At 43.9% G+C, this 15,416-nt stretch overlaps 1 pseudogene; it reads right to left on the bottom strand.

Annotated features, from left to right (window-relative positions):
- Positions 1-13,380: 13,380 nt before the first annotated feature.
- LOC132223986 (ER membrane protein complex subunit 10-like) lies at positions 13,381-15,035 on the bottom strand (annotated as a pseudogene).
- Positions 15,036-15,416: the final 381 nt, after the last annotated feature.

Genomic DNA, 15,416 nt, shown 5'->3' with positions numbered 1-15,416 from the left:
GACATTGCTCTGCTGTGCTGTTGTTTTTAATGAAGCACGTTCTGTGTTGTAATTTTAGTACATTGTGCATGCCTGTATAAGAGTGTTTCTGTTGATGTTTTGTGTCTCTGTTGTTTGTTTAAAGATGGGGCAAGTCCCGCTTTGGGGAAGCCCAGTTATGTGTGGTGAGGCTGAACACGTGACAGAGATGGCAGGAATGTCTTAGCAGCAGCCAAGAATTCTTAATCTTGGGGACTCTTCCTGCTCTACCTCTCAGGGCGTCAGCCACCAGAAACTCTTAGCTACTGAGATTTCCGTCTGTGTTGTACTTTTGGCTTTCTATCTTTTGGGGACTTTAGTTTGCTCTTCCCTGCTTTATGAATATAGGGACAAAGATTAAATGGGAAGTAGGAATTACAGGCATGGAGAAGTAAGCAATGCAGGCTGGGTTGGGACTCCATTGTTTGGGCAACAAGATTAATGTTTCCCTGATAATGGGCAGTTCTTGAATGAGAATGGACCACATCCCAAGGTTGACTCCCAGGTCCAGGGGGCATATGACTCCCAGCCATGTTGGTATATCCAGAAAAAGCAATCATGGCTAACAGAGCATGATTGATATTTGTCATAACTGTAACTAGTCCCCAATGTTCTATTTTTGCCTATAACACTGGAAGGAACAGATCAGTGGAAATACCCTCCAGCCGGCTTCAAAATAGCAGTGGTGGTGGGGGGGAACTCCTGTTTTTATAAAGGAAAATAAAATAAAATGGTACTTTCACATCAAAGCCACTGAAGGCCGATGAGTTATCCCTGTTACAAAGTTTGCCAAGAAAATGCCTGGGATAATAAAAATTGGCTTCAAAATCTCAAGGTTGTTATAAATAAAACAAAAGTAAAGGTTATATGATAAAGCTTTTTCAGAGTTTTCCAAAATTTTTGGTAACCTAAAACTGAAGTTTGCCAGTGAAACGTGGTGTTTAGGGTGCAGATTTTCTTCCTGTGGGTTCTTGTCCTCAGGAAGTTTGAAGAATATCTTGAGGACAAAATGGCTTCTTTAGTAAAAAAAAAATGTAGAAATATATTGGAAGCATATACAAACCCCATCTGGGCAAGGATGTCCCAACCCACACACACATGCCCGCTGCCCACACAGCATTTTGGTGATTGCTCGTTGTGGCGTGAGGGCGTCACAGTTTGAGGACACCGTGACCACATAGGCTTTTTTATATACTAGAGGCCTGGTGCACAAAAATTTGTGCACTGGGGGGGGGACCCTCAGCTTGGTCTGTGCCCTCTCACAGTCTCCCCAGGTCACGGATCAGAGGCCTGGATCCCGCAGGCAGAGTCTTACGCTACCCGCCCCACCTGCAGTATGCAAATTTAACGGCCATCTTTGTTGGGTTAATTTGCATACTCTTCTGATTGGTGGATGTGTGTAGTGAAGGTACGGTCAATTAGCATCTTTGTCTTTTATTAGTGTAGACTAGTAGCCTGGTGCACAAAATTTGTGCACATTGAAAGGGAATTAATTAGAGGAACGTAATTTGGACTCACTAATATAAATAATATGTGAGCGTGAGGCAGTCCGTGTTTCTGAAATTCAATGACATGAATTTTAGCTATTACTTTGCCAAATAAATGGAATTTACAGATATCATTTAAAAGAGCATTCAGCTTAATATTAAAAACTCTGGCTACCAAGTCAGGTCTGTTTTCAACTTTTTGCCAACGTTGTAAACTGTTTGCAATATCTGCCCATTTGGGATTGCATGTCATGGTTAGGAATAAATTGGGCTTGTCATACTTTGTTACAATTACCATAGCATCCTGATATTGTTGCTGCATATTTCCGGGACTACCCTCAGAAGATGACGGCACATTGTCATTTTTAGATCTAGATTTGAGATAATCCATCAAACCACTATATTTTTCAACTCTCAACTTAGATTGGTTTGCTTTGATGAAATTTATCCGATTGGCCTCCATTTTTGAATACGAATCCACGATAAACTGGTGAGTTAATTTTCCTGCATTTAAAATAGGATTAAACGTGTCTCACACAGAGAGATGAAATCCATAATACTGCATTTGTGTGACTTGTGTCCTTACATTTTGTCTAGTATTATTGTTGATTACACTGTTGTCTCTGAGTCTTAATGCAATATCTGTTCCCTAGCCTTTTTCACCATGTGGAAAAAGAATAGGATATGTCATTGCATCTAATGTAGGAAACAGGATATTGATTTGTTTCATTTTAGTGGCATTTGGATTATTGGGATCTGGTTTACAATGAATGAGCAAGTGCCTTTCAAAAGGAGGTTCTCCATCTTCATTTCGGAATATGACAGCAACCTCAGTTATACGGGGAGAATTATATCTACCTGGGTCACTGTTACGATCATATTTAATTGCCATTGTTACTTCTGTGGGAGCAATACCTTTTGCTGTTGCTTCAGATTGGGTTTCCTTTTCTACCTTATGTAGCATCTTGTATGATTTTGTTAATTCATTTATTTCATGCATCAGGTTGTTGATGTTGATCATGAGTCTTTCTGAGCAGCCCTGGTTTTCTGGCATTGCTAATCTTTTACTTGTAGCTTCGGCTGTATCCAAAATATAGAGTTGAGCAAACTTCCAAGAAACACCATCCGAAGGATGTAAAGTTCCAGTATGGTGATAAACTTGTCCTTGTATTCTAAAACAGTATGGCCCATATCCTGATGGTGATGCAATATTTGCACCCATGGAAGCAAAAGCAAAAGAACTATTTATGGGGAAAATATTTTCCATGAAATTTTTACTGTCAGAATCTTTGTCATTAATCTTTTTAAATATGCTGGGTAATCTGGAAAATGTATATCATTTGGACAGACTTTCTCTTTGCTACAACATCGAGTAAATTTCCCATTGGATGGTTTTTCACCAGAGAAATTTAGTGATAGGCAAAATTCACATCGAACAGTCACTCCACCACAACTATGTTCGAGAATTGCATCCTCATGTACTCCATTTTTGCTGAGAAGGCAGTTCCTACCAGTATTGGTAGTACTTGTTGATGACTGTTCTCTAGACAAATCAAAACAACAATGCAGTATCATCTCACACCTCTCAGAATGGCTATCATCACCAAGTCAACAAATGACAAGTGCTGGAGAGGATGCGGAGAAAAAGGAACACTCGTGCACTGTTGGTGGGAATGCAGACTGGCGCAGCCACTGTGGAAAACACTATGGAGTTTCCTCAAAAAAATAAAAATGGAACTCCCATTTGACCCAGTGATCCCACTTTTAGGAATATATCCCAAGAAAACAGAAACACTAATTAGAAAGGATATATGCACTCCTATGTTCATAGCTGCACAATTCACCATAGCTAAGATTTGGAAACAGCCTAAGTGCCCATCAATAGATGAGCAGATTAAAAACTCTGGTACATCTACACAATGGAATACTATGCTGCTGTAAAAAAGAAGGAACTCTTACCATTTGCAACAGCATGGATGGAACTGGAGAGCATTATGCTAAGTGAAATAAGCCAGTCAATGAAGGAAAAATACCACATGATCTCACTCATTCGTGGATAATAGAGACCATTATAAACTTTTGAACAATAATAGATATAGAGGCAGAGCTGCCTCAAACAGATTGTCAAACTGCAGCGGGAAGGCTGGGGAGGGTTGGGGGGCAGGAGGGAGGGGGCTAAGAGATCAACCAAAGGACTTTTATGCATGTATATAAGCATAACCAATGGACATAAGACACTGGGGGGTAGGGGAGGCCAGGGGATTGTCAAGGGTGGGGGAAAAAAAGACACATATGTAATACCCTTTGTAATACTTTAAGCAATAAAAAAATTAAAAAATAAATTAAAAATAAAATAAAATTCATATGTCAGCCCTAAAAAAATAAAAATAAAAAATAAACAAACAAATAAATAAATTCTCACACTCTAAAAAAAAAGAAATAGCCCTAACCGGTTTGGCTCAGTGGATAGAATGTCAGCCTGCAGACTCAAGGGTCCCAGGTTTGATTCTGGTCAAGGGCATGTACCTTGGTTGCGGGCACATCACCAGTAGGGGGTGTGCAGGAGGCAGCTGATCGATATTTCTCTCTCATCGATGTTTCATCGATGTTTATCCCTCTTCCTTCCTCTCTGTAAAAAATCAATAAACAAAAATATATATAAATGAAATGAAAGGCATCCAAATTGGCAAGGAGGAAGGAAAACTGTCACTATTCACAGATGACATGATTCTGTACACAGAAAACCCCAAAGACTCCATAGAAAAAACTACTAGACTTATTAAATGAATACAGCAATGTAGTAGGATACAAAATTAACATCCAGAATCTATGGCTTTTTTTATACACTAATAATGAAGTCACAGAAAGAGAAACAAACAAACAAAAACCAATCCAATTTACCACTGTATCAAAAAAATTAAGATACCCATGTATAAATTTAACTATGGAGGTAAAAACCTGTATTTGGAAAACTATAGGATGTTGACAAAAGAGATATAAGAAGATATAAACAAGTTGAGTAATATATCATTTTCATGGATTGGTAGAATTAACATAATTAAAATGTCCATACTACCCAAAGCAATCTATATATGCAATGCAATCCCTATTAAAATACCAGTAGCATATATGATAGATCTAGAACAAATACTCCAAAAATTTATATGGAACCAAAAATGACCCCCATTAGTAGCAGCTATTCTGAGAAATAAGAACATAGTTGAAGGGACCACAAAATCATATATTAAATTATACTACAAAGTCACTGTAACCAAAACAGCTTGGTACTGACACAAGAATATGCATATAGATCAATGGAACACAACAATGAATCCAGAAATTGATCCAAGCCATTACTCAATTAATATTTGACAAAGGAGGCAAGAACATATAATGTAGTCAAGACAGTTTCTTCAATAAATCATGCTTGGAAAATTGATAGATACATGCAAAAATATGAAACTAAACCACCAACTTACACTCTACACAAGAATAAACTCAAAATGAATACAATATTTAAATGTAAGTTGTGAAACTATAAAATTCCTAGAAGAAATTGCCAGAAGCCGGTCCACCCTTGCTGCTTGACACAGTCACTGCAGGGAATAAACATCTGCACAGCTTATGTTTCAAGGGACCTGGTGTATATGGCATATGTTTGCTCCCCCTCTCAGCGCTATGTGTTTTAACCAGGGCCATCTCCCCGAGAAAGATTGTTTCCCCAGGTAGGGATTTTTCTCTGGAGTTAGGAATTAACAGGACTAAGGAAGGGAATGAATCAGTAATATCCCCTAGTTTTACAGAAATACCATGTACTACTTATGAAGTACTTGGACTAAAACTGTTGGCAATAAATTAGGGACTTGTTGGGCCCACATCCCCAGGGGTCTGCCCACCAGGGAAAGCACCAAAGCCTATACTCCTGGAGACCCACTGACACAGGGCAGTCCCAGGGAAGGCAAGCAGCGAGGCTGGGAGGACATAACCTTTACTGAGTAGGATAATCTCCTTTAGTCACTTCCTTGTAGTTTATCAGTAGAGCAGTGACCTTGGAATAGCCCTTATAATGGAACACAGAGATTAACCAAACAGGACTAAACTCAACAGAACTAGATTAACAAACGCCCTAACCTTTGGAATAGAATGGATAGGATTAAAATCAACTGATAGAAATACAGATGTAACATGACAATAAAGACAGAACTTGGTTGAAGAACCTAGCTAGAGAACCTGGCGAGAGAACCTGGACAGAACCTGGCTGGAGACCCTGACTAGATAACCTGGCTAGGCTGCTGATCAACTGAACGCTGCCTCCGTGTCATTCCTTCTTCACCGACTCCATCCACACCTTTGGGGAACCCCTGGACCTGCTGAGGCTGGACCCCAACAAGAAATCATAGGCAACAGTATCTCAGACATCTCTCATAGCAATATGTTTACTGATACATCTCCCAGGGCAGTGGTTCTCAACCTTGGCTGCACATTAGAATCACCTGGGAATCTTTTTAAAATCCTGATTTCTGGGCCTCATCCTCCGGAAATTCTGTTTCTTTGTTATTCGGTGGGGCCATAACATTAGTAACAAAGAAACAGAATTTCCGGAGGATGAGGCCCAGAAATCAGGATTTTATTTTTTTTAAATATATTTTATTGATTTTTTACAGAGAGGAAGGGAGAGGGATAGAGAGTCAGAAACATCGATGAGAGAGAAACATGATGAGAGAGAAACATGGATCAGCTACCTCAGGCAACCAAGGTACATGCCCTTGACCGGAATCGAACCTGTGACCCTTGAGTCTGCAGGCCGATGCTCTATCCACTGAACCAAACCGGTTAGGGCAGAAATCAGAATTTTAAAAAGATTCCCAGGTGATTCTAATGTGCAGTCAAGGTTGAGAACCACTGTCCTAGGGCAAAGGAAACTAAGGAGAAAATAAACCAATGGGACTACATCAAAATAAAAAGCTTCTGCACAGCAAAAGAAACCATCACCAAAATGAAAAGGGACCCAACTATATGGGAGAACAGATTTGGCAATGATATATCTGATAAAGGGTTAAGATTCAAAATATATAAGGAACTCCTACAACTTAACAACCTGGCTGGGAGTTGCACCTGGGACCTGGGAGCTCACTTGGAAAAGTGGCCCATCCTCTCCATCTGGGAGCTGCTATTATAATGGAAAGATGAGCAAACCTTGTTGCAGAAACCAGAGCCGCTAGCCCTTTGAAGACCCCCCCAGCCTTTGCACACCTGCAGGACTAAGCAGATCTCCAGCCTGCATTACCTATAAACTGCCCATTTGGCATACCCTTTTGCTTACTTCCCCTTGTAATCTTTGTCCTGCTACCTGATATAAGCAGTTGGCTTATGGTAGTGGTGGTGGGGGGGGCGTAGAGCAGATTTTTGTGGATGACCTGCTGCTCTCCCATACTGCCGGCAGTAGTGGAATAAACGCTCATATATGATTCAACCCTGTGTCTGCTTAATTGGCTCAAGTATTGACAAGCAGTGCAGACCCATTGATTGTCTGATTACGTAACGGCATCAGTAAGAAGCACAGGATATTCACTCTCATAGCAACTTTCATCCCCACACCTCCACAGGGCAATCCCTTCCCCTCACTTCCTTTAGGTCCTTATTTCAACTTCTCAGTGGGACTTTTGCTGCACAACACACCTGAAGGTGCAAATCCCCACACCTTTCCCATGCCCTGTTCCACCCCTTGCCTTTGGTTTCCTGCATAGCACATATCATTATCTACCATGATATTCATGTCTTATTGGTCTTATTTTTCTGTCTCTCCCACTAGAATGTGAGCCCATCTGAACAGGTACGTTTTTGTCTTTCATGGTTGTATTTCCAGCATTAAGAAAGTGTTTGGGTGCTGTCCCGTTACCCCCCCTCCCCCCAGGCACGCTACCATTAGCTTCCTCACTCACAAGCTTCAAGGGCCCTTCCTTTACCTCCATAACTTGTTTCCTAAGCCTATTTCTTCTGGGATTTACTTTTTCTATATCTGTAATTTACCCAATAAATGTTCTCTTAGTTTGGGTCTTGCTCTGATTCTTTCCTAGCGAGAATTCAAGTACGGAGGTTACTGAACCCAGGTTTCACCTGACTCCACCGGTCAGACATGTGGTGCCTGTTTTCACTGCCTACAAAAAATTGGGTGCTGCATGACTCGGAGTGTTCTTGTTCGTTTCCTCAATGGTAAGCCAGTTGTCCTCGCCACCTTGGCTTGAATGACATGACTGCGTTCTATTTCCTCCTGCGTCTTTTCCTCTGGCCATGGCTTTTTTTTTTTCTCAATCTCTGTGTATTGCTGCACTGTGAGGGCATGGGTTCAGCATTTAAAAGCCATTATGGTGCTTGCGGATAGAAGACTCCCATGACAGGATTAGTTGGTCATGCACCTGGGAAGTTTCTACTAGGCACCCCACCCTCTGCAAGACAATGTCCATGCACCCAGGAGCACTGTGAAATCACACAAGGCCCTTCCCTGCGGCTGTTCCCTGTCAGGTTACTAGTTATAAGGGAGAGAGAGAGGGGGGTGGGGAGAGAGGGAATGAGGGAGAGAGAGAGGGAGGGAGGGAGGGAGGGAGGGGAGAGAGAGAGAGAGAGAGATAGATTCTTGCCGTTTGACTGGAAGGATGTTCTTTTCTTCCCTTTCTTTTCCTTTGTGTCTTGCTTAAGTTCAGGCTGATTTTCTTGGAGCTTTTTGAAATCCCCAAGGTTAAGAGTTGAGACTCTAGGCTATAGATAAGGGTCAAGGTAATTAAGGACAGAAAACAGAAAGAAAAATGGGTGGCTGCTTTTTTTTGCTTTGGCTTTTTAATTGGGATTGCTTTCTGAGGGTCTGAGGAGGACTTTTTGCTAGATCAGTGGTTCTCAACCTTGGCTGCACATTAGGATCAACTGGTAATCTTTTTAAAATCCTGATTTCTCGGCCTCATCCTCCGGAAATTCTGTTTCTTTGTTATGGGGTGGGGCCACAACATTAGTAACAAAGAAACAGAATTTCCGGAGGATGAGGCCCAGAAATCAGGATTTTAAAAAGATTCCCAGGTGATTCTAATGTGCAGCCAAGGTTGAGAACCACTGTGCTAGATAAATGAGAGCCTAAACTCATCCAGCTGGGAAAATAAGGGACACCTGGCAGTTTCCAATTTTCCTAAAGAAGGCCAACAAAATTTTCCTTCAAAGCCTGAGGTGCTGCCTATGTCTGGCTGGCCCAGACACAGGTCACTAGGAATCTTTTCTGATCCCTGTAGGCCTCTCATCTTTTTTTAAAAAAATGCATATTTTATTGATTTCATAGAGGAAGTGAGAGGGAGGGAGAGATAGAAACACCAATGATGAGAGAGAATCATTGATAGGCTGCCTCCTGCACACCCCACACTGGGGACTGAGCCTGCAACCCGGGCATGTGCTCTGACTGGGAATCCAACCGTGACCTCCTGGTTCATAGGTGGACTCTCAACCACTGACCATGCTGGCTGGGCAAGGGCTCCTATCTTTTAATACACCTTTTCTGTATACTCCTTAAGGTCCCTGAAACCAGGAAGGGGACCACTCTCAACTTCTACACTCTTTTAACCACCCTTTCTTTATTTCCAACTTCTATGAGAACCTCAGGGATAACTTAATAGCGACTCTTTCTTCCCTTTGAGGGACAGCTGCTCTCCTAGGCCTCTTAAGGGATCAGGATTTTGGAAACATGAAAGGCAGGACTACAGATCACTAGCCCAACAATTGCAAACTAGAGTTGTAGGACGAGTGTTCCATCGAAGACCATGGAGATATTAGGTACCCCTTGTACTGACAGATACCATAGGGGGGACCTCCAGTAAGGCTAACTAAGTCCGGAGGCCGGCAAGCAGGAACGCCTCGCTTGGGATTTTTGTAGAGTGGAGTCTACATGTCTGAGAAGAATAAGTCCATTGTTCCTGTGCCCAGCCATCACTGCAACCATAGGTAAGTCTGTCCTCAGGACACAGGGAAAACCTATATGGCTGGGTGGCACCCGAATGCCAGGATATCCCTGTGGAGTGGAGTCCACTTGACTGAACGGAGTGAGTCCATCCTCCCCGTGACTGGCCGTCATGGGAAGTGTTGGAAAGTCTGCCCTCAGGACACAGGGTAAAATTTCACGCCCCAGGTACTGTATTTGCCAGGTGAAAAGGGACCTGGGCTACCGTGGTATTCAGATCATAGGACAACAATGACCCAGGACAGCCCAGAGGCTAGCTGGGCCACTTCTAACTCTCCACTGGGAATTTATATGTCGCCATAGATGGGGAACTGGTGCACAGTGCCTTGAAATGCCCCTTTGAGTGAAATTTGACCCTGAATCCCTGAAGCTTCTTTTGCAACATAGCCTGGCCCCACTATAATGTGGGCAATGGAGAGGTTTGGCCAGTTAGTGGCACCATTAAGTTTCATGCTATCCTGCAGTTAGATCTGTTTTGCTGTTTCCCAGGGGAAGTGAATGGAGAATGAGGCCTCCTTAGAGCAGTGTCTTTTCCACACTTGCAAGCCATTTGGATGCTCAGAAATGACTCTCAGCTATATGCTACGCGTAAACTAGATCTCTCTGTAATTGCTACAGAGCCTGAAAGAAAATACATCCAAAAGGAAAGAAACATTCCAAAAACTGGATGAATGAATTTTAGTCCTTTGCCAACATTTGCCTATCCTTAATTTACTAGAAATGACTTCCCTTGTTTTACAGATAAAATCTTCACAGGGTCAGAGGTGTGGCTCCAGAAACAATTCAAGCCAGCAAATGCTTTTACCTTTCTAAAACATTCCTATGGGGCTCAAAATGCTTATAGATAATTGACTTTATGAAACCAAATTCCTAGGACTTTTGAAATGCAAGTACCTGGTCTAAAACTTTTATCTAGGCTATCTTTTAAATTGCAAGTTTTGGGGAGGTAACCCTTATTGAAAGGAAAAAACAAAACAGAAAACCCTTAGCCATGTGAGCAAATAAAATTAACTCACTTCAGCTATTAAACATTAAGTGTACCTACTTTGAGCTTCTTAATACAAAAAAGCTAGAAAACAGATTTGGAACTCTTGGTATATTCTTTCTATTTCGTTGAAAATGTGTTGCTTGAAAATAAGAGCATGTTTAACCCATTGTGTGCCATAAGCGTCTGTAGACACAGGCAGCAGACCTTCCCAGCATGCCATGCGCGTCTATTAAAAAAAAGTTTTCTCTAAGTGGCAGCCCTGACCAACTTTAACATCATTTTTCGTGAGAATTTTTAGGTGGAAAATATTCAAATACACAGAATTGTGAGTAATATATTAATTTTTATAATATTCATTGCAAATTGATTTTTTAAATTAAATTCAAAATATCATGGTGTGGGGATGGTTTCCGTTTTGGACACGTGGCAGTAAGGTGCTCATAGCCCTAGCTGGTTTGGCTCTGTAGATACATTGTTGGCTGGTGGACCAAATGGTTCCAGGTTCGAGTCCAGTCAAAGGCACATACCTTGGTTGCAGTCTACTCCCTGGCTTGGGGCCTGGTTGGGGGCTCATGTAGGTGGCAACCATTCGATGTGTTTCTCACACATGGATGTTTCTCCCATCGATGTTTCTCTCTGTCTTTCCCTCTCTCTTCCACTCTCCATAAAAATCAATGGAGCCCTGGCTGGTTTGGCTCAGTAGATAGAGCATCAGCCTTTTGGACCAAAGGGTCCCGGGTTTGATTCCAGTCAGGGCATATGCCTGGGGGTGCCTGCTTGATCCCCAGTAGGGGGTGTGCAGGAGGCAGCCAATCAATAATTCTCTCTCATCACTGATGTTTCTAGCTCTCTTTCCCTGTTGCTTCCTCTCTGAAATCAATAAAAATATATTTTAAAAAAATCAATGGAAAAATATCCTTGAGTGAGGCTTGACATAAATAAATAAATAAATAAATAAATGAATAAATAAATAAATAAATTGTGTTCATTAAAGTCAATCTAAGGAATGCTGGTCATTTACTTTGGTTATTATTGGAAATTGAGGTTTCTAAGAGTTAAAAGTTCAAATTAGTTGTGTGGACAAAAGGGCCACATGACCTGACAAGCTCAGGGAAGGCCTGCATGGCAGTTTAACCACAAGGATGGTCAGAAATGAAAACTTTTAACTAAAAGCAGTTATGGTAGGTAGTCATCTCCTAGGCCTGTATTGTTTTTTGGCAAGGTCAATCTTAACTGAGCTCATTATCTTTTTGGATCTATGATAACATATCATTGAAATATCAGGGTAACTTGTAACTTCCTTTTTTTTGGACCCCTCGGGGCAAAAGCAATGCCCTGGGCAACAGGACAGATACTACAAATTCCTTCATTGTTATTGTTATCATGTTTTTTTTTCAGGTGTTGTTTTAAAATTATTTTTTTGTTTGTTTTTGTTTAGATGCTGGGTTTTAAAAATTTTTTATTGTTTATTTATTTTTCTTTATTGATTAAGGTATTGCATAAAGGTCCTTATCCCCCCCATTGCCACCCCCCACCACACTCCCGTTCATGTCCTCACACCCCTGGTGTCTGCGTCCATTGGTTATGCTTATATGCATGCCTACAAGTCCTTTGGTTGATCTCTCCCCCTTACCCTCACCCTCCCCTACGTTCCCTCTGAGGTTTAAGCACCTGATCGATGCTTCTCTGTCTCTGGATCTGTGTTTTTTTTTATTCATCAGTTTATGTTGTTCATTATATTCCATAAATGAATGAGATCATGTGATATTTATCTTTCTCTGACTGGCTTATTTCACTTAGCATAATGCTCTCCAGTTCCACCCATGCTGTTGAAAATCGTAAGAATTCCTTCTTTTTTACAGCAGTGTAGTATTCCATTGTGTAGATGTACCACAGTTTTCTAATCCACTCATCTGCTGATGGGCATTTAGGCTGATTCCAAATCTTAGCTATTGTAAATTGTGCTGCTATGAACATAGGGGTGCATATATCTTTTCTGATTGGTGTTTCCAGCTCCTTGGGATATAGTCCTAAAAGTGGGATCACTGGGTCAAATGGAAGTTTCATTTTTAGTTTTTTGAGGAAACTCCATACTGTTCTCCACAGTAGCTGCACCAGTCTGCATTTCCACCAACAGTGCATGAGTGTTCCTTTTGCTCTGCATCCTCACCAACACTTGCCATTTGTTGATTTGTTGATGATAGCCATTCTGACAAGTGTGAGATGGTACCTCATTGTCGTATTGATTTGCATCTCTTGGATAATTAGTGACTTTGAACATGTTTTCATATGTCTTTTGGCCTACCTTCTGTCTTCTTTCGAAAAGTATCTATTTAGGTCCATTGCCCATTTTTTGATTGGGGTGTTTATCTTCCTTTTGTTAAGTTGTATGATTTCCCTGTAAATGTTGGAGATTAAACCCTTACCAGTGATAACATTGGCAAATATGTTCTCCCATGCAGTGGGCTTTCTTGTTGTTTTGTTGATGGTTTCCTTTGCCGTGCAAAAGCTTTTTATTTTGATATGGTCCCATTTGTTTATTTTCCCTTTAGTTTCCATTGCCCTAGGAGCAGTATCAGTGAAGAAATTACTTCGGCATATGTCTGAGATTTAGCTGCCTGTGGATTCCTCTAGCATTTTTATGTTTTCCCATCTTATGTTTAAGTCCTTTATCCATTTTGAGTTTATTTTTGTGTATGGTGTAAGTTGGTGGTCTAGTTTCATTTTTTTTTGCATGTATCTGTCCAATTTTCCCAACACCATTTATTGAAGAGACTGTCTTGACTCCATTGTATGTTCATGCCTCCTTTGTTGAATATTAATTGTGCATATTGATTTAGGTCGATTTCTGGGTTCTCTATCCATTGATCTATATGTCTTTTTTTTTTTTTGAACATTGGGGACCAGTTTAATCAACTGCCACACAGCATGGAGGAGTGTCCTGCAGCCATGACAACAACAAGGGCCATCTTCTGGGGTTTCTGCATAATTCACAACGTGAACATGGAGATTCAACAATGCTACACACGTATACACACACATGCACCAGGAGCCAAGTCCACAGTGCACTTGGCTGCTGGAAATGGTAACTTTCAAACCTTCAAATATTTCAGTACATTCTCTCAATGGTTTTAACTAGATAAGCTGGGGGGGGGGGGGCGGGGGTGGTGGTGTAAAGGCAGAGGCCCAGCGTCCTCACCCGGGCCCGCGGCCCAGCGAAGGCAGCCTGCGGCGGGAGTGAAGGCCGGGCCTGCGCACACGGAAGCCGTCTGCTCTGTGCTGACGTAGACACGGGGCCTGGCATCCTGGGCAGAAAAGGGGCAGAGCAGGCCCGAGGGCAGGGCCAGGGAGGAGCGGAGCCAGTCGCTCACACCCATGCCAGCCCGTCCTGCTGTGCCCTCAGGGTACAGGGACAGGCGTGTGGCCGATGAGGTAGGGGCCATGGAGCCCAGCCGGAATCAGGGTGAGAACAAAGGCACGGAGCTGGTGAGCTCCCGGACTGCAGGGCTTGGGGGCGCTGGGGGTGACAGGACAAGGGGTCAGAGGGAAGCCTTGGGGCCACGGGGGCAGGCAGGGGGCAGCAGGGCCAAGAACCCCACCGCCCTCCAGACAGGAACACAGGGGCCCCTGGGGAGAGGCTCTGGGGGAGGGGCCAGCAAATCCTTTTGGGATGAGCAAGGCCTGGCTCTCTGGGCAGGAGGGAAGCCCCGCGCCCCTCAACGGCCACTGCCCCCTCTGCCACCCCCACCCCCACTGCCCCCCTGGCCCCGGGCATCCGGTGCTCCCGACATCATGAGGAACAGGACGACAGGAATGATGTACATCCAATATTTGGCGAAAAAGGGTTCTGCTCCTGTGGGTTCTTGGCCTTCTGGGCCTGCTCCATCTCCAGAAGCTCGATGAAGGCCGCAGTCTCTGGGCCTGGGGCCGTGACCGGCCGTGACCGGCGGCTGCAGCTGCACAGATGTGTTGAACAGCTCCAGGTCCACGTCCTCCACCTCCTGGCTCCGGCAGCCCCCGGGGTGCGTCACCACCGACAGGCCCACCACATTGCCGGCCACATCCACAAGCAGCGTCAGCTGATCCGAGAGGTGCAACTCCACCAGAGAGCACGCGGGGACGAAGGAGGAGACGTAGCCGCCAGCTTCTGGGCCATCAGGGGAGCCAGGCTGCCTCGGAACTCGACCAGGTACAGGCCATTGAGGGCTGCCACATCCCGGAGTCGGCCCCGCTCCTCCTAGCTGAGCTGCAGCTGCGACAGGGACAAGGTGCTGTCCTGCTGGTTCCAGAGTATGGAGCCGCGCTTCCAGAAGTGGGCGCTGTCATCGATCTTAAATGAGTGCTCCAGGGCAGCCCCACGGTGCCACAGGCCTCATCTGGACCTTCCACCCCAGCCTCCCTCGGAGCAGCCCCGGACTGGCAACCACGGCCCCGGGCACCGCTGGGGGCTGCGGCTGCCATCAGCAAGAGCAGGAGCAGCCTAGTGGCCCTGGCGCCGGCCGCTGCCATTTTGGCCCGTTCCCACCAGCCCACGGGCCAGAGTGCGCCAAGCGCCACGGAGCACTCTGGGAGGAACAGACCGCATCCCTCGCGCCTGCGCGCCTGAGGAACAGACCGCATCCCTCGCGCCTGCGCGCCTGCCTGCGCGCCTGCGCGCCTGCCTGCGCGCCTGCGCGCAGGCTCCTCGGGTCTGCGCACTCTATGTCTGTTCTTGTGTCAGTACCAGGAAGTTTTGAGAACAGTGGCTTTGTAATACTGCTTGATATCTGGCATTGAGATCCCACCTACTTTGTTCTTCTTTCTCAGGATTGCTGTAGCTATTCGGGGTCTTTTTTTATTCCAGATGAATTTTTGGAAAGTTTGTTCTAGGAGTGTGAAATATGCCATTGGTATTTTAATGGGGATTGCATTGAATTTATAGATTGCTTTG

The sequence above is a fragment of the Myotis daubentonii genome, chromosome X (assembly GCF_963259705.1).
Source record: "Myotis daubentonii chromosome X, mMyoDau2.1, whole genome shotgun sequence".
Taxonomy (NCBI): Eukaryota; Metazoa; Chordata; class Mammalia; order Chiroptera; family Vespertilionidae; genus Myotis; species Myotis daubentonii.
The sequence above is the reverse complement of the archived record's forward strand: the minus strand, read 5'-3'. Positions and strand labels throughout refer to the sequence as shown.